Below are 20,388 nucleotides of genomic sequence, written 5' to 3'. Positions count from 1 at the left end.
CATGACCACAATTAACATATTGCTAATGAGCAGCAAATAATCAGTAAACATTCATTATATTTTCATTGCTAGGTATTTTCTGTCCATCTGCCGAGCCATGTTTCAATTTGTGCAATTCTCCCTTTCTTTCTAAACCTCTTTCCCATGTCAATTCTGATTAGTCCGAATGTCTTTCTCCTCAATCGTGCTTCTTTTCACTTCTAATCTCTTTCGAGACCTCTCGTCACCTTCCACCCCCCTCACACTCTGATTTTCCAACTTCCTTTCTATCAAATACATACGAGCACACGCGCACGTATGCAGGCCCACACACACATCCACCCACACCCCGTGTGACCCCGGCCTCAGTCTCCCTCTCAGTGGAACCGGTGTTGAAGTCGTTTTGAGGCGAGGATCAAAGCCAGAGCCGACCTTGTCTTTTGGAGTATCCCTCATATTGGTCTGTGTCTTACTGGCAGCTAATGAGGGCTGCACACAGCCTGGATGAGCCTGTTCAATTACAGCCACAGGCAGCAACTCAATGATGAGACAATAGAGCGAAATGGACTGGTAAAAGACAAAGCATTCTGAAAGAAATCCTATGAGTGTCCGTGTGTATTTGTACTGTGTGTGTGTGTGTGTGTGTGTGTGTGTGTGTGTGTGTGTGGGGGGGGGGGGGGTGTATCTATCTCCACCTACTCTCATCTCAGTAAAAGCAGAGGTCTATACCCAGAAGCGCCTCAACATTCTCGATACACGCGGGAAACCGTTGAGCCTGAAAAACCCAGCAGCGTTGCGGTTCCTGACACAAAGCGATGCGCTTGGCACCTACTACCATACCCCATTCAATATTTTGTCTTTCCCATTCACCCTCTGAATGGCACACATACACAAGCCATGTCTCAAATGTCTCAAGGCTTAAAAATCCTTTAACCTGTCTCCTCCCCTTCATCTACACTGATTGGTGGATTTAACAAGTGACATCAATAAGGGATCATAGCTTTCACCTGGATTCACCTGGTCAGTCTACGCCATGGAAAGAGCAGGTGTTCCTAATGTTTTGTACACTCAGTGTATACCACACTGTAAACAAACAAACAAACATATACACACAGGCATACACAATATGGTGAGACACAAACACACACAAGCATAGGCAGGCACACAGACCGATACTGGCAGAATCAGACGCATGGACACACACGCAAGCGCACACATCCCACGTGAAATACGTCGACAGTGTCAGCGAAGAGAGAGTAAGAGGCGCTACTTTGAGCAGCGAGTGCTGAATTAGATACACTAAGAACACAGTGTCAACTTGCTCTACCGTCTACAACTCCGGGCCATTGTTTGCCATTCCTTTGTGATTAATTATGCATGGGACAAACTGCTCCAAGACTCAGGCTCAAATGAGTCCGGCTCACAGCGGTAACGCCATCTGACAGAATCCTACCTGCGGACACGTAGCCAAACCCGGTGGTAGTACAGGCTTGTATTGAGTTTGGAAAACACTAACACACTAAGGGAGAACATTTCAAACCTACACACCCTGGTAGTGTAGTTGCAAGAACAGAAATATAGAGTGTGAAGAAAACCCACACACACTTGTAAAGGACAGGGGTTTAGTTACACAGACCAACGTAGTAATGCACATACCCAAACCCGAAAATATTCCATCTCGCACCGGCGTTCACACACACAGAACCCCCTCACACAACTAGACACACACACACACTAATATCTAGTTCCCCATCCGGTCTGAAAGCAGCTGGTGTGTGTTCATTGGGCTGACCCTGGCTGAACGAAAGGAAATGGATGCTGAGAGGAGACTGAATTGGCCGCGGCAGACCGAGCCTAATTTCCACAGGCATTAGACCGGAGGTTACGACCTTACAGGACTCCACTGTAATACAGGACCATACCCTGTGGCTAACAAGACAGATGAGCCACACCACAGCTTTAACAGTCCCCCCCCCCCCCCCTCATCATAGATAGCTTCCACAGAATGACATGGAGGGAAAGACGGACGGATTTGACACAAACAGATCCAATCCCTTTCATTTCGGAGTCCAAGATGTTTTAATGGTGTGGAAGGCATTTAAGCTACGTGGTCTGACGGCTCAGTTCTGGCATGTGTCTATGCAGGTGGTGTACAGGCACAAACACGGCTTCTGATTCATAGGCAGTTGCACCTGCCTACCATCTGTCTGCCACCAACAAGTTGCAGTATAAAAAGACATGATATAGTAAAAGACAGCTATGCGACAGGCAGGTAGATTGGCACAAAATGGCCCCCGCCTCCACAGTTGGATTCTATCCTCACGCAGCCAACCAAGGTGCAGTATAAATATATGCTACATTGTGCAGACAAAAGAAGATGTGGTGGCGGCGGTGGCTCTATTGCAGGTAATGAATACAATTTGGCACAAAATGGCCTCTGTGTTCCACAGCCTCACATGCCGTCCATCTTGACGCAGCCAACAAAAGGTGCACTATGCTGCTTCTCGCTATCACCGAAGACAGGCAGTGGAGCTGTAGTCCCTCAGGACCACCGCAGAGAATGAGAGTGTGTGGACATATCTCCCTCCCTCTTTCTCTCTCTCCCTTCCTCCATCCATCTCTCTGTCTCTTTTTTCTGTTCTCCCCTACAGCCCTGTTTATGCCTCTGCAATGAATAAATCCATCTTACCATGCAGAGGTTTCTTTGTTCTACTCGTCTCTCTCTCCCCCCCGTCTCTCGCTCTTGCGTGTGTGTGTGTATACATCCAAAAAAAAGACGAGTGATTGAGCCAACATGTATCAGCCAATCATGTCAGAGAAGTTAACAGGCTGTAAAGTACAAGTGTACAGCATTACTCCAAACATCTACAAGCTGGGTTAAAGCTGACTTGGGGAGGAAAGGAGACGAGTTTAGTGCTACAGAGGCATCCCACATCTCTGGAGTGCCTTTGTGTGTGTTTATGAGTCTCCCTGAGTCTTGGCATAGCTAAATGAACTCAGAACAATACCATTATAAAACACTAAGATACTGCGGGACAGAAATACATATTTGGGGTGAAATGTTTCTGAGATCATCTGAATGCCACTACATTGTGTGTGTGTGTGTGTGTGTGTGTGTGTCTGTGTGTGTGTGTGCGCGCATACCCACCAGTAAAGTGTGTCAATTCCCCTACATAAAGTATGCATCTCTGTGACAGTCACCAAATCCAACGCAACCTTTTAAAAATCATTCAACACACGAATAAGCCCCAGCCATCAAAAAAAAAAGAAGCCCACTCCCTTCAATCAGAATCCGTGTGAGCCACAAAGACAGACCTGCGATAATGACGTTGTGTTGTGGCCCAGCATCACCTCCCAGGGCTCACTATCTGGCAGTGGCCCCCGCTTTTAATCTGGGTCTATCAGCCGGCCCAGCGGTGGAGCGCTATCTGGCAGGATGTCCCCCGCTCCCTGTGTAATCTGCCCTATCAGTATTCTGTCTGTCTGCATGCACCGTGCCGGGCCCAGATAAAAACCTCACAATTACACCGGCGCACCAGCTACCCAAAATAGGAAGGGGTATAAAGAGAGGGAGGAAGGAGAGGAAGGAGGAGAGGGGCGGACGGATCGAGTCAGAGGCAGGTATTACTGCTGGCCATTATCATTCATATGAACCGCTGTCTGTGAGTGTGTGTGAGAGTGACATACGTTCTGAGAGAAAACACACACACACACGACAGAGGATTCTGCAATTTGTGACGAGAGTGGGAGAGAAGGGTGAGGGAGGGGAGAATTGACACCTGACACCTGCCACAGATACATTTTCATCTAAAGTCCACGATTATAGACTGTGGGGGCTCGGTGTGCGTGTGTGTGTGTTTGTGTGTCTGCGTGTATCTGTGTTTGCATGTGTGTGCTCGCTGATAGTGTGATAGAGAGAACCAGAGGAGGGTGACAGAGTGATTACATGTGCCAGCCTGTGGGTGGATGGATGGATGGATGGGTGAGCAAGAGCCAGAAAGTGAATTAACGAGAGAGGCACATGATTGAATTATGAAGTCAACTTAGTCCCCCCCCATCCCCCATCTTCCACAGTTCTATAGACCAAATTCATCCGAAATACAAATTCCCCAAATCATTCTCAAATGTTTGGGTCTCAAACCAGATCGCCAGTAAGTGGTTTGGACGGACTAGCTCCAGAATAGCCGAATAGCTCAGTCTGTCAGTAACTATCCTCTTCCTGTGATTTTTGGATGGGTGAATTCTTCTGTCTTCTTCCATAACCCGTGATGGTTGCTGTAAGCCAGGCAGACTGTGGCGGGGCTCACATCCACACATACTGGGAGAGGCAGACCTGTCGCCGCGGTTTGGCAGAGGAGATGGAGAGAGCTCAACACAGCCTGACAGAACACCCAGTCAGGGGGAAATGCCACACACACACACACACACACACACAAAAGACATAAGCAAGCCCACACACTCACACAAATAAACAGCAAACAGAGGCGATGAATTTACAGGGAGTGCAGATTGAAGTTTGAGGGTATAAAGTGCTGATGACTGCTTAAAGAGCAAGAGAAACACTGTCACACAGAGCTGGATGCACATACTGTGTATCACAAACACACTCTGCACGCACACACACACGCACAAATGACCATGGGGATATGTAGGCTAAATGGGAGGTGTGTGTGTTCCATTTGTGCTGTATTAGACGTCAGTGGGTGGGAGCTAAGTGATGAGAGACTGCTGTGTGTTAGGCCTGTCTGACAGACCAGCAGGAGGGTGACAGACAGTTGAGCTCATCAACAAACCACCCGAGACACACACGCACACACCCTTAATGGAACACTGGTCACTTTAATAATGTTTCCATACGGTCTATCCTACGTATTCTTCAGATATACTACATATTCTATCCATAATGTCTATACATCACACACACACATAAACTAACCAAAAAAAGAAAAGTCCTCTCACTGTCAACTGCGTTTATTTTCAGCAAACTTAACATGTGTAAATATTTGTATGAACATAACAGGATTCAACAACTGAGACAAACTGAACAAGTTCCACAGACATGTGACTAACAGAAATGGAATAATGTGTCCCTGAACAAAGGGGGGGTCAAAATCAAAAGTAACAGTTAGTATCTGGTGTGGCCACCAGCTGCATTAAGTACTGCAGTGCATCTCCTCCTCATGGCCTGCACCAGATTTGCCAGTTGTTGCTGTGAGATGTTACCCCACTCTTCCACCAAGGCACCTGCAAGTTCCTGGACATTTCTGGGGGGGATCGCCCTAGCCCTCACCCTCCGATCCAACAGGTCCCAGACGTGATTAATGGGATTGAGATCCGGGCTCTTCGCTGGCCATGGCAGAACACTGACATTCCTGTCTTGCAGGAAATCACGTACAGAACGAGCAGTATGGCTGGTGGCATTGTCATGCTGGAGGGTCATGTCAGGATGAGCCTGCAGGAAGGGTACCACATGAGGGAGGAGGATGTCTTCCCTGTAACGCACAGCGTTGAGATTGCCTGCAAAATGACAACAAGCTCAGTCAGATGATGCTGTGACACACCGCCCCAGACCATGACGGACCCTCCACCTCCAAATCGATCCCACTCCAGAGTACAGGCCTCGGTGTAACGCTCATTCCTTCGACGATAAACGTGAATCCGACCATCATCCCATGTGAGACAAAACTGCGACTCGGGAACTCAGTGAAGCTGCGACTCAGTGAAGAGCACTTTTTACCAGTCCTGTCTGGTCCAGCGACGGTGGGTTTGTGCCCGTAGGCGACGTTGTTGCCGGTGATGTCTGGTGAGGACCTGCCTTACAACAGACCTACAAGCCCTCAGTCCAGCCTCTCTCAGCCTATTGCAGACAGTCTGAGCACTGATGGAGGGATTGTGCGTTCCTGGTGTAACTCGGGTAGTTGTTGTTGCCATCCTGTACCTGTCCCGCAGGTGGGATGTTCGGATGTACCGATCCTGTGCAGGTGTTGTTACACGTGGTCTGCCACTGTGAGGACGATCAGCTGTCCGTCCTTTCTCCCTGTAGCGCTGTCTTAGGCGTCTCACAGTACGGACATTGCAATTTATTCCCCTGGCCACATCTGCAGTCCACATGCCTCCTTGCAGCATGCCTAAGGCAAGTTCACAAAGATGAGCAGGGACCCTGGGCATCTTTCTTTTGGTGTTTTTCCAGAGTCAGTAGAAAGGCCTCTTTAGTGTCCTAAATGTTCCTAACTGTGACCTTAATTGCCTACCGTCTGTAAGCTGTTAGTGTCTTAACGATCGTTTCACAGATGCATGTTCATTAATTGCTTATGGTTCATTGAACAAGCATGGGAAACAGTGTTTAAACCCTTTACAATGAAGGTCTGTGAAGTTATTTGGATTTTTACGAATCATCTTTGAAAGACAGGGTCCTGAAAAAGGGACGAGTTTATGTACAGTGGGGAGAACAAGTATTTGATACACTGCCGATTTTGCAGGTTTTCCTACTTACAACGCATGTAGAGGTCTGTAATTTTTATCATAGGTACACTTCAACTGTGAGAGACGGAATCTAAAACAAAAATCCAGAAAATCACATTGTATAATTTTTAAGTAATTAATTTGCATTTTATTGCATGACATAAGTATTTGATACATCAGAAAAGCAGATCTTAATATTTGGTATAGAAACCTCTGTTTGCAAATACACAGATCAAACGTTTCCTGTAGTTCTTGACCAGGTTTGCACACACTGCAGCAGGGATTTTGGCCCACTCCTCCATACAGACCTTCTCCAGATCCTTCAGGTTTCGGTGCTGGCGCTGGGCAATACGGACTTTCAGCTCCCTCCAAAGATTTTCTATTGGGTTCAGGTCTGGAGACTGGCTAGGCCACTCCAGGACCTTGAGATGTTTCTTATGGAGCCACTCCTTAGTTGCCCTGGCTGTGTGTTTCGGGTTGTTGTCATGCTGGAAGACCCAGCCACGACCCATCTTCAATGTTCTTACTGAGGGAAGGAGGTTGTTGGCCAAGATCATCGCGATACATGGCCCCATCCATCCTCCCCTCAATACGGTGCAGTCGTCCTGTCCCCTTTGCAGAAAAGCATCCCCAAAGAATGATGTTTCCACCTCCATGCTTCACGGTTGGGATGGTGTTCTTGGGGTTGTACTCATCCTTCTTCTTCCTCCAAACACGGCGAGTGGAGTTTAGACCAAAAAGCTCTATTTTTGTCTCATCAGACCACATGACCTTCTCCCATTCCTCCTCTGGATCATCCAGATGGTCATTGGCAAACTTCAGACGGGCCTGGACATGCGCTGGCTTGAGAAGGGGGTCCTTGCGTGCACTGCAGGATTTTAATCCATGACGGCGTAGTGTGTTACTAATGGTTTTCTTTGAGACTGTGGTCCCAGCTCTCTTCAGGTCATTGAGCAGGTCCTGCCATGTAGTTCTGGGCTGATCCCTCACCTTCCTCATGATCATTGACAACACGAGGTGAGATCTTGCATGGAGCCCCAGACCGAGGGTGATTGACCGTCATCTTGAACTTCTTCCATTTTCTAATAATTGCGCCAACAGTTGTTGCCTTCTCACCAAGCTGCTTGCCTATTGTCCTGTAGCCCATCCCAGCCTTGTGCAGGTCTACAATTTTATCCCTGATGTCCTTACACAGCTCTCTGGTCTTGGCCATTGTGGAGAGGTTGGCGTCTGTTTGATTGAGTGTGTGGACAGGTGTCTTTTATACAGGTAACGAGTTCAAACAGGTGCAGTTAATACAGGTAATGAGTGGAGAACAGGAGGGCTTCTTAAAGAAAAACTAACAGGTCTGTGAGAGCCGGAATTCTTACTGGTTGGTAGGTGATCAAATACTTATGTCATGCAATAAAATGCAAATTAATTACTTAAAAATTATACAATGTGATTTTCTGGATTTTTGTTTTAGATTCCGTCTCTCACAGTTGAAGTGTACCTATGATAAAAAATTACAGACCTCTACATGCTTTGTAAGTAGGAAAACTTGCAAAATCGGCAGTGTATCAAATACTTGTTCTCCCCACTGTATATATTTAAACTCCGGACTCCGACATTGCTCGTCCTAATATTTCTATATTTCTTAATTCCATTATTTCACTTTTAGATTTGTGTGTATTGTGAATTGTTAGATAGTACGGCACTGTTGGAGCTAGGAACACAAGCACTTCACTACACCCGCAATAACATCTGCTAAATACGTGTATGTGACCAGTATAATGTGATTTGTTTTTGACAGCTGCACAATGAAGATCTTAACAGTTGTGAGGAGGCCAAAATGAAAGAGAGGAGGGGTTGAACGAAACAACTTCAAATTTCCTCTCCTTTCACCGAGATGAAAAACGGGTTTTCAGCTCTCTGCCTGGAGACTGAGTCATTGCGCTGTAGAGACTTCCGTTCAAAAGGAGCCCTCCAGCCCAGCGTGTTACTCTGATTAACCAAGGGTGTGTGTCTTTTCAGTCTGTGACTGTGTGCGTGCGTGTGTCTTCTATGCGTGTGTGTTTGTGATGGTGTGTATGTCTGTCCGTGACTGTGTGTTGTCTATGTGTTTGTGTATGACTGCAAAACACTGAACAGAAAAACATCAATTCAAAGTACCATGTGTGCAGACACTAAAGTGCGTCCTCATAGACCATGATAATAAGCCAAGCTAACCAATTCAAATTCTCATCACTGGCTGACAAAGCGTCTTAAGTGGCCGGGCCTCAGTCTTGAAAAGTTGTTTGACGACTCTATTCATTTGGTGGTCGCTGAAGCCTCACCTAGCCCATCACTTTTCATTAGGAGACCCAAAAGGCTTGGCACACACACACACCTCAAAAGGGAGAGAGAGGGGTTACAAAGACATTGCATTTTTTATTCAGTGACCAGGAAATGAGTTCTCTCGTGAGAAAGTCACTTTTCATGGACTTGTACGTTTTATGTGCACCCCAGGAAGAGTAGCTGCTGCATGTGCCGTAGGTAATGGAGATCCTAATAAACGAACCCCCCTGTTCTCCTCTCTACCTCCTGCCTCACTTCCTCTCCTCCTCTCTCCTCTCCACCTCCTCTCTCCTTTCCACCTATCCTCCTCTCTACCTCCTGCCTCACCTCCTATCCTCCTGCCTCACCTCCTGTCCTCCTCTCTCCTCATCTCCACCTCACCTCCTCATCTCTTCTCCACCTCCTTCTTCACCCCGTCCTCCTCTCTCCCCTCCACCTCGCCATCTCCTGCCTCACCTCCTCATCTCTTCTCCACCTCCTGCCTCACCACCTGTCCTCCTCTTTCCTCTCCACCTCCTGCCTCACCTCCTGTCCTCCTCATCTCCTCCCTACCTCCTGCCTCACCTCCTGTCCTCCTCTCTCCTCTCCACCTCCTCACCTCCTGTCCTCCTCTCTCCACCTCCTGTCCTCCTCTCTCCACCTCCTGTCCTCCTCTCTCCACCTCCTGTCCTCCTCTCTCCACCTCCTGCCTTACCACCTGTCCCTCCTCTCTCCTCTCCACCTCCTGTCCTCCTCTCGTGATCTTGCCCCCCTCCCCCTCCCCTCAGTAGGATTCCCAGAGAGGTGCGCTGAGCCCCCATGCATCTCCACAGGGACCAGGGCATCTAAAGCAGGCCGAATAAATCCTCTGAAGATATTGAAATGTCAATCCCAGCCCCCCGACCCCCACTCTCCTCTTTCCTCATCTAAAGGGCTTTAAACATGCCACTGAGGAGCTCAACAACTGGAGAGGCCACCGCTCTGGGGCTGGGGGATTTGGGCTTGTGGCTTTTTGTCGAGCAAAACGCGTCTGTGAGGGTACAACGCTGCGTACAGAACCCTCTGTGCACTGTAGGCTACAATACCTCGAGTTTCATTGTGTTTGGCCTGGAAATGGCTGAGCTGTAGCATTTTCTTTTTAGAATCAAATAATGTTGTCACGCCCTGACCTAAGAGAGCCTTTTTATTTCTCTATTTGGTTAGGTCAGGGTGTGATTTGGGTGGGCAATCTAGTTTTCCTATTTCTTTGTTTGGCCTGGTATGGTTCCCAATCAGAGGCAGCTGTCTATCGTTGTCTCTGATTGGGGATCATACTTAGGCAGCCTTTTCCCCCACCTTAGTTTGTGGGATCTTGATTTTGTTAGTTGCTGTATAGCCTGCAGAACTTTGCGTTCATTTTGTATTTTGTTGGTTTTTGGTGTTAATTTTAAAATAAAGTAAGATGTTCGCCTACCACGCTGCACCTTGGTCTCATTCCAACAACGGACTTAACAAATGTTGTGTATGTTTGCTGCTTTTCATTAAATCATGTATGGCTGTTTTTTAGACTATGGCCTAATGCAAATTCATTCGGGCAGAATTTTGTAGATACAGCCTACAGAAATTTGATCAGCTACAGTTCATGCGAATATATTTGGATCTGGTAAAAAGCCGACATTTGGTGGTTTCCCCCCAAAAATACTCCTTGTAAAATGACTATATTGGGCTCCCGAGTGGCACAGCGATCTAAGGCACTGCAGCTCAGTGCTAGAGACGTCACTACAGTCCCCGGTTCGAATCCAGGCTGTATCACATCCGGCCGTGATTGGGAGTCCCATAGGGCAGGCACACAACTGGCCCAGCGTTGTCTGGGTTTGACCGCGGTACGCCGTCACTGTAAATAAGAATTTGTACTTAACTGACTTGCCTAGTAAAAATAAAAGGTTAAATAAATAAATGGAAACGTTGTGATTTTAAATACACAAGGTAACAATAAGCCTATATTTAAAAAGGGACAGCAGTGATTCTAATACTGGGCTCTCACCATCAAGTCACATGCTCAATTATCAGCTTTCTTAGGCGTTTCCATCGCCCATTTATTCATTGACGTCAGTGAGGAGAGACACATTACGGTCTATCAACAACATAGGCTCTCTCATTTAATAGTCTATTTCAGGTTAAACATCAGCCCTATTCAGACGGGATTCGTTTTACTGGGGGAGGTCGGGGAACGTAATTATGTGCACGAGCACAAAAACACCCCATCCATCATTTTTGTTCTGTGCAAATCTGCCACGTCAGTCATTTTTACATGGTGGTAGACGAACAATTCCAGACAGAACAACCTCCATCTTTGGGGTGATGGTAGAACTCCAAGGTCCTCTGACAATAGCCTACTAGTCCCACGCGAAACGACATCCGTGTGTTTTCCCAGACATGACAGAGGTTTGACAGGTGCTGCTCGCAGTTTGAACAAGAAAACAAGAATTGATTTGATAAATTGATGCTTAAAACAAAAAGTTCAGCGCACACATTTCATGTGAATGACCTACATTTAAAACTTTTTGGGAAATGACAACTACCGCTAAAATAACGATTATGATCACAATTCTTCAATGTAAATATTAATGGGGACATCTATACATTTGGCAGCCAAGCACGAGTTATCAGTCTAGCCTTTTATCATTTAGACATATTGAAATATAAATCATGCCTAGAATTAAAACCCCCAGGTTTCCATCATAAGAATCAATTGAATAAAACCTTTTAATTTTTTTTTTTTATTACAAGGAGAAGTAAGGAAAGGAAAAACGAATCCCGTGCGAATCGTCATCTGGAATAACACACATGATAATAATTCCATAACCATTGTCTCTAGTAACCTAATACTAGCCCTGTCCGAATAGGGCTATGGATTTATAATAAGCCTGACATTTCATAACCGGATCGCCAGATCATTTAGTTCATCTGAACAATAGAAAAGGAAAATATTGATGGAGTTGCGCAATAGCCTATCCTACACAATGGCATCCTCAGGGCGGATATGTACACGAGTACGCACGCGTTACATTTCTCGCTCACACACGCAATCGACATACGCACACTTCCAGCGTGACCTGATATACAGTGGGGAGAACAAGTATTTGATACACTGCCGATTTTGCAGGTTTTCCTACTTACAAAGCATGTAGAGGTCTGTAATGTTTATCATAGGTACACTTCAACTGTGAGAGACGGAATCTAAAACAAAAATCCAGAAAATCACATTGTATGATTTTTAAGTAATTAATTTGCATTTTATTGCATGACATAAGTATTTGATCACCTACCAACCAGTAAGAATTCCGGCTCTCACAGACCTGTTAGTTTTTCTTTAAGAAGCCCTCCTGTTCTCCACTCATTACCTGTATTAACTGCACCTGTTTGAACTCATTACCTGTATAAAAGACACCTGTCCACACACTCAATCAAACAGACTTCAACCTCTCCACAATGGCCAAGACCAGAGAGCTGTGTAAGGACATCAGGGATAAAATTGTAGACCTGCACAAGGCTAGGATGGGCTACAGAACAATAGGCAAGCAGCTTGGTGAGAAGGCAACAACTGTTGGCGCAATTATTAGAAAATGGAAGAAGTTAAAGATGACAGTCAATCACCCTCGGTCTGGGGCTCCACGCAAGATCTCACCTCGTGGGGCATCAATGATCATGAGGAAGGTGAGGGATCAGCCCAGAACTACACGGCAGGACCTGGTCAATGACCTGAAGAGAGCTGGGACCACAGTCTCAAAGAAAACCATTAGTAACACACTACGCCGTCATGGATTAAAATCCTGCAGCGCACGCAAGGTCCCCCTGCTCAAGCCAGCGCATGTCCAGGCCCGTCTGAAGTTTGCCAATGACCATCTGGATGATCCAGAGGAGGAATGGGAGAAGGTCATGTGGTCTGATGAGACAAAAATAGAGCTTTTTGGTCTAAACTCCACTCGCCGTGTTTGGAGGAAGAAGAAGGATGAGTACAACCCCAAGAACACCATCCCAACTGTGAAGCATGGAGGTGGAAACATCATTCTTTGGGGATGCTTTTCTGCAAAGGGGACAGGACGACTGCACCGTATTGAGGGGAGGATGGATGGGGCCATGTATCGCGAGATCTTGGCCAACAACCTCCTTCCCTCAGTAAGAGCATTGAAGATGGGTCGTGGCTGGGTCTTCCAGCATGACAACGACCCGAAACACACAGCCAGGGCAACTAAGGAGTAGCTCCGTAAGAAGCATCTCAAGGTCCTGGAGTGGCTTAGCCAGTCTCCAGACCTGAACCCAATAGAAAATCTTTGGAGGGAGCTGAAAGTCCGTATTGCCCAGCGACAGCCCCGAAACCTGAAGGATCTGGAGAAGGTCTGTATGGAGGAGTAGGCCAAAATCCCTGCTGCAGTGTGTGCAAACCTGGTCAAGAACTACAGGAAACGTATGATCTCTGTAATTGCAAACAAAGGTTTCTGTACCAAATATTAAGTTCTGCTTTTCTGATGTATCAAATACTTATGTCATGCAATAAAATGCAAATTAATTACTTAAAAATCATACAATGTGATTTTCTGGATTTTTGTTTTAGATTCCGTCTCTCACAGTTGAAGTGTACCTATGATCAAAATTACAGACCTCTACATGCTTTGTAAGCAGGAAAACCTGCAAAATCGGCAGTGTATCAAATACTTGTTCTCCCCACTGTATATGACAGACACACAGATATTACCTTCTCTCGCTCTCATACACAAACGACACATGCACAATTAAAGCGTGACGGAGACACACACACACACACGCACACACACCCCTAACCCACAGCTGGATAATGGGTCCCATGAGCCCCTTGGGGCAGGAATGATCCCCATTTACCCAACTCCCGCTCTTCACACACCCTTCCATCCATCCAATCCTCTATACCCCCAACCCCCCTTGAGGGTCTGTGGCGTACCGATAAACCCCCTCTCCCTCGCTCTCTCCATTCATGGGAAATCCTTTCTGTCAGGGTGTGTGCATTCCTTTGGAGGCTTTCAGGGGACAGACCCCCTTGCACCTCTCCCCAGTTCATAGCTAGTCTACAGACTCTACTTTCACTGTGTGTGCTTTTTTGCACACACACACACACACACACACACACACACACACACACACACACACACACACACACACACACACACACACACACACACACACACACACACACACACACACACACACACACACACACACACACACACACACACACACACACACACACACACACACACACACACACACACACACACAGCTGTAGCCTGCAGGCTAAATAACCCATATTTTAGATTAGAGCAGCAGCGGACGCCAAAGCGTTGCGCCCACACCTCCAGCTAACAGGCTTAGCCAGCACAACAAGCCCGAATACGTTACAGCTGCACGTGAGACAGGGATGGGGAGAAGAGAGAGAGAGAGAGAAAGAAGAGAGAGAGAGAGCGCGAGTGGAAAAAGGAGTAGAGAAGCCTGTGCTCAGTCAGTAATGCAGTACTCATAAAGGTCAGTGGGGGTTTTTATGGGTATTGTCTCAGGACGCACAAAGGGCGTTAGCACGCTTAACCTTCGAGGGGAGCAGATCGTACCAGGGGTTTGGTCATGCTTTGTTGGTGATCTGAGGAGAAGTGTGTCAATGGTGCGTGTATAATGCAGGCCTTCTAATGCACGTGCAAAACACCCATACACCTCGCCATAAACGTCCCACAGAAAAGTCACATATCAATAGAAAATCCCTCCAATTTGTTAAGCCTTGTCTCTCGGTCTCAGTCTCAGGAATATGGCACTGTACAACCCACTCAATCCCCGCGACAACAAACAGAAGGACATGGCTGCTAACAGCCCATAATAGCCATACATCAACTAAGCCGTGACAGCCATTGAGAGAGAGAGAGAGAGAGTCTACACATGGCTTGCCGAGAATGTCGGTCTCTAACCTTGGAGGGAGCGCAGCAGTATAGTTTATTGGCTGGGTGGGGACTAGAGGGAGCAGCTCTACACAGAGTGGATTAGCCTAAAATATGCACAGGGCATAAACTGGCAGCGTTTTATAACGTCTCTCCTTCTTAATGTATAAAGGCCCCGGGCGGGCAGCACTCAGAGAAGCACACAATGAGAAAGGCCCCCGTTCCACTCTCTGGACCAGGGAGATTTATGTCTAAATTAGTAGGGCTGGTTAGAGAGAGAGAGAGAGAGGGGGTATGAGACACAGGAAAAGGATTGAAGGGAGAACAGAAAAGGTGAAAGAACAAATGAAAAAAAAAAGAGTGCAGACAATGGGAGAGGGGGAAAAGGAGAGAGCGATAAGCAGGTAGAAAACAGGAAGAGATCGAGAAAAAGACAAGCGTCGTTGTAGTTGGAGGTGTGTGGCACGGAAGACAGACGAGACGGAGCATTTTGGAGTGCCGGGAGCCTCCACATCACGTGTCAAACTCATTCCACAGAGGGCAGAGTGTCCGCGGGTTTCCCCTCCTCCCTTGTACTTGATTGATGAATTAAGGTCACTAATTAGTAAGGAACTCCCCTCACCTGGTTGTCTAGCACACGCTAGGCCCCCCATGGAATTTGTTTGCCACCCATGCTTAACGTCTTTAGTACTTGAGTTAGGTAAAAGGTTAAGGTTACTTCCTGGCATTGACGACTTGGGTCTTTGATCTCAAAACTCAGGTCTAAGAATGCAACTGGCCCTGAGCTGAGGAGGCCTTCAAGGCCTCCGTTCGCTCAGCATTTGTGCACTTGTCAGTTTGTATCTCTCTCTGTGCGACATAACGAGTGAGTGCTTTCCCTTGGCGTGTGTGTGTGTGTGTGTGTGTGTGTGTGTGTGTGTGTGTGTGTGTGTGTGTGTGTGTGTGTGTGTGTGTGTGTGTGTGTGTGTGTGTGTGTGTGAGTTCAGTGTTTATGTGTGTTCAGCCAACCGGTTTCTTTATGCTTGTGTATATATATATACAGTACCAGTCAAAAGTTTGGACAGACCTACTCATTCAAGGGTTTTTCTTGATTTTTACTATTTTCTACATTGTAGAATAATAGTGAATACGTCAAAACTATACAATAACACATATGGAGTCATGTAGTAACCAAAAAAGAGTTAAACATGTCAACATTTATTTTATATTTGAGATTCTTCAAAGTAGCCACCCTTTGCCTTGATGACAGCTTTGCACACTCTTGGCATTCTCTCAACCAGCTTCATGAGGAATGCTTTTCCATCAGTCTTGAAGGAGTTCCAAAACATGCACAGCTCTTGTTGGCTGATTTTCCTTCATTTTGCGGTCCAACTCATCCCAAACCATCTCAATTGGGTTGAGGTCGGGTGATTGTGGAGGCCAAGTCATCTGATGCAGCACTCCATCACTCTCCTTGGTCAAATAGCCCTTACACAGCCTGGAGGTGTGTTGGGTCATTGTCCTGTTGAAAAACAAATGATAGTCCCACTAAGTGCAAGCCAGATGGGATGGCATATCTGCCGAATGCTGTGGTAGCCATGCTAGTTAAGTGTGCCTTGAATTCTAAGTCACAGCAAAGCACCACCACACCTCCTCCTCCATGCTTCACGGTGGGAACCACAAATGCAGAGATCATCATATCACCTACTCTGTGTCTCACAAAGACACAGCGGTTGGAATCAAAAATCAGACCAAAGGACAGATTTCCACTGGTCTAATGTTCATTGCTCGTGTTTCTTGGCTCAAGCAAGTCTCTTCTTCTTATTGGTGTCCTTAAGTAGTGGTTTCTTTGCCGAAATTTGAACATGAAGGCCTGATTCAGGCAGTCTCCTCTGAACAGTTCATGTTGAGATGTCTGTTACTTGAACTCTGTGAAGCATTTATTAATGCATTTATCCTCTGCAGCAGAGGTAACTCTGGGTCTTCCTTTCCTTCCTTTCATCATAGCGCTTGATGGTTTTTGCGACTGCACTTGAAGAAACTTTCGAAGTTCTTAAAATGTTCCGTATTGACTGACCTTTGTGTCTTAAAGTAATAATGGACTGTCATTTCTCTTTGCTTATTTGAGCTGTTCTTGCCATAATATGGACTTGGTCTTTTACCAAATAGGGCTATCTTCTGTATACCACCCATACCTTGTCACAACAAACCTGATTGGCTCAAACGCATTAAGGAAAGAAATTCCACAAATACATTTTTAACAAGGCACACCTGTTAATTGAAATTAATTCCAGGTGACTACCTCATGAAGCTGGTTGAGAGAATGCCAAGAGTGAACAAAGCTTTCATCAAGGCAAAGGGTGGCTACTATGAAGAATCTCAAACATTAAATATATTTTAAAATATATATAAAATATATTTGTTTAACACTTTTTTGGTTAATACATGATTCCATATGTATATTATTTCAGCCTTTATAATAGAACGCTTGTTACCATGACAGCCTTTACAATAGAACGCTTGTGACCATGACAGCCTTTACAATAGAACGCTTGTTACCGTGACAGCCTTTATAATAGAACGCTTGTTACCATGACAACCTTTACAATAGAACGCTTGTTACCATGACAGCCTTTATAATAGAACGCTTGTTACCATGACAGACTTTATAATAGAACGCTTGTGACCATGACAGCCTTTACAATAGAACGCTTGTTACCATGACAGCCTTTACAATAGAACGCTTGTTACCATGACAGCCTTCACAATAGAACACTTGTGACCATGACAGCCTTTACAAAGGAACGCTTGTGACCGTGACAGCCTTTATAATAGAAAGCTTGTGACCATGACAGCCTTTATAATAAAACGCTTGTTACCATGACAGCCTTTATAATAGAACGCTTGTGACCATGACAGCCTTTATAATAGAATGCTTGTGACCATGACAGCCTTTATAATAGAACGCTTGTTACCATGACAGCCTTTATAATAGAACGCTTGTGACCATGACAGCCTTTATAATAGAACGCTTGTGACCGTGACAGCCTTTACAATATAACGCTTGTGACGGTGACAGCCTTTACAATAGAACGCTTGTTACCACGACAGCCTTTACAGCTTTTTCAAGCAGAAATTCGCATCCTGTAGCTCTAACTCCAAAAAGTTCTGGGATACTGTAAAGTCCATGGAGAACAAGAGCACCTCCTCCCAGCTGCCCACTGCACTGAGGCTAGGTAACACGGTCACCACCGATAAATCCGTGATAATCGAAGACTTCAACAAGCATTTCTCAATGGCTGGCCATGCCTTCTTCCTGGCGACTCCAACCTTGGCCAACAGCCCCGCCCCCCCCGCTGCTACTCGCCCAAGCCTCCCCAGCTTCTCCTTTACCCAAATCCAGATAGCAGATGTTCTGAAAGAGCTGGAAAACCTGGACCCATACAAATCAGCTGGGCTTGACAATCTGGACCCCCTATTTCTGAAACTGTCCGCCGCCATTGTCGCACCCCCTATTACCAGCCTGTTCAACCTCTCCTTCGTATCATCTGAGATCCCCAAGGATTGGAAAGCTGCCGCGGTCATCCCCCTCTTCAAAGGGGGAGACACCCTGGACCCAAACTGTTACAGACCTATATCCATCCTGCCCTGCCTATCTAAGGTCTTCGAAAGCCAAGTCAACAAACAGATCACTGACCATCTCGAATCCCACCGTACCTTCTCCGCTGTGCAATCCGGTTTCCGAGCCGGTCACGGATGCACCTCAGCCACGCTCAAGGTACTAAACGACATCATAACCGCCATCGATAAAAGACATTACTGTGCAGCCGTCTTCATCGACCTGGCCAAGGCTTTCGACTCTGTCAATCACCATATTCTTATCGGCAGACTCAGTAGCCTCGGTTTTTCTAATGACTGCCTTGCCTGGTTCACCAACTACTTTGCAGACAGAGTTCAGTGTGTCAAATCGGAGGGCATGTTGTCCGGTCCTCTGGCAGTCTCTATGGGGGTACCACAGGGTTCAATTCTCGGGCCGACTCTTTTCTCTGTATACATCAATGATGTTGCTCTTGCTGCGGGCGATTCCCTGATCCACCTCTACGCAGACGACACCATTCTATATACTTCCGGCCCTTCCTTGGACACTGTGCTATCTAACCTCCAAACGAGCTTCAATGCCATACAACACTCCTTCCGTGGCCTCCAACTGCTCTTAAACGCTAGTAAAACCAAATGCATGCTTTTCAACCGTTCGCTGCCTGCACCCGCACGCCCGACTAGCATCACCACCCTGGACGGTTCCGACCTAGAATATGTGGACATCTATAAGTACCTAGGTGTCTGGCTAGACTGCAAACTCTCCTTCCAGACTCATATCAAACATCTCCAATCCAAAATCAAATCAAGAATCGGCTTTCTATTCCGCAACAAAGCCTCCTTCACTCACGCCGCCAAACTTACCCTAGTAAAACTGACTATCCTGCCGATCCTCGACTTCGGCGATGTCATCTACAAAATAGCTTCCAACACTCTACTCAGCAAACTGAATGCAGTTTATCACAGTGCCATTCGTTTTGTTACTAAAGCACCTTATACGACCCACCACTGCGACCTGTATGCCCTAGTCGGCTGGCCCTCGCTACATGTTCGTCGTCAGACCCACTGGCTCCAGGTCATCTACAAGGCTATGCTAGGTAAAGTGCCGCCTTATCTCAGTTCACTGGTCACGATGGCTACACCCACCCGCAGCACGCGCTCCAGCAGGTGTATCTCACTGATCATCCCTAAAGCTAAAACCTCATTTGGACGCCTTTCCTTCCAGTTCTCTGCTGCCTGCGACTGGAACGAATTGCAAAAATCTCTGAAGTTGGAGACTTTTATCTCCCTCAACAACTTTAAAAATCTGCTATCCGAGCAGCTAACCGATCGCTGCAGCTGTACATAGTCCATCTGTAAACTACCCACCCAATTTACCTACCTCACCCCCCATACTGCTTTTATTTATTTACTTTTCTGCTCTTTTGCACACCAGTACCAATATCTCTTCTTGCACATGATCATCTGATGATTTATCGCTCCAGTGTTAATCTGCTAAATTGTAATTATTCGATTTATTGCCTACCTCATGCCTTTTGCACACATTGTATATAGATTCTCTTTTTTTCTACCATGTTATTGACTTGTTTATTGTTTACTCCATGTGTAACTCTGTGTTGTCTGTTCACACTGCTATGCTTTATCTTGGCCAGGTCGCAGTTGCAAATGAGAACTTGTTCTCAACTAGCCTACCTGGTTAAATAAAGGTGAAATAAATAAAAAAATAAAATAAAAAAAACAATAGAACGCTTGTTACCAAGACAGCCTTTACAATAGAACGCTTGTGACCATGACAGCCTTTACAATAGAACGCTTGTCACCACGACAGCCTTTATAATAGAACGCTTGTGACGTGACAGCCTTTACAATAGAACACTTGTGACCATGACAGCCTTTATAATAGAACGCTTGTGACCATGACAGCCTTTATAATAGAACGCTTGTTACCATGACAGCCTTTATAATAGAACGCTTGTGACCATGACAGCCTTTATAATAGAATGCTTGTGACCATGACAGCCTTTACAATAGAACGCTTGTTACCACGACAGCCTTTACAATAGAACGCTTGTTACCATGACAGCCTTTACAATAGAACGCTTGTGACCATGACAGCCTTTATAATAGAACGCTTGTTACC

General features: G+C 46.2%; 1 protein-coding gene across 3 annotated transcripts in view; it reads right to left on the bottom strand.

The window, feature by feature from the left end:
* The window catches only part of LOC139554533 (ephrin type-A receptor 7-like), a 164,569-nt gene that overhangs the window by 24,416 nt on the left and 119,765 nt on the right, over nt 1-20,388 (bottom strand). The gene's annotated exons all lie outside the window — the stretch shown is intronic.

Source organism: Salvelinus alpinus, chromosome 26 (assembly GCF_045679555.1).
Source record: "Salvelinus alpinus chromosome 26, SLU_Salpinus.1, whole genome shotgun sequence".
Classification (NCBI taxonomy): Eukaryota; Metazoa; Chordata; class Actinopteri; order Salmoniformes; family Salmonidae; genus Salvelinus; species Salvelinus alpinus.
This window is presented reverse-complemented; position numbering and strand designations above follow the sequence as displayed.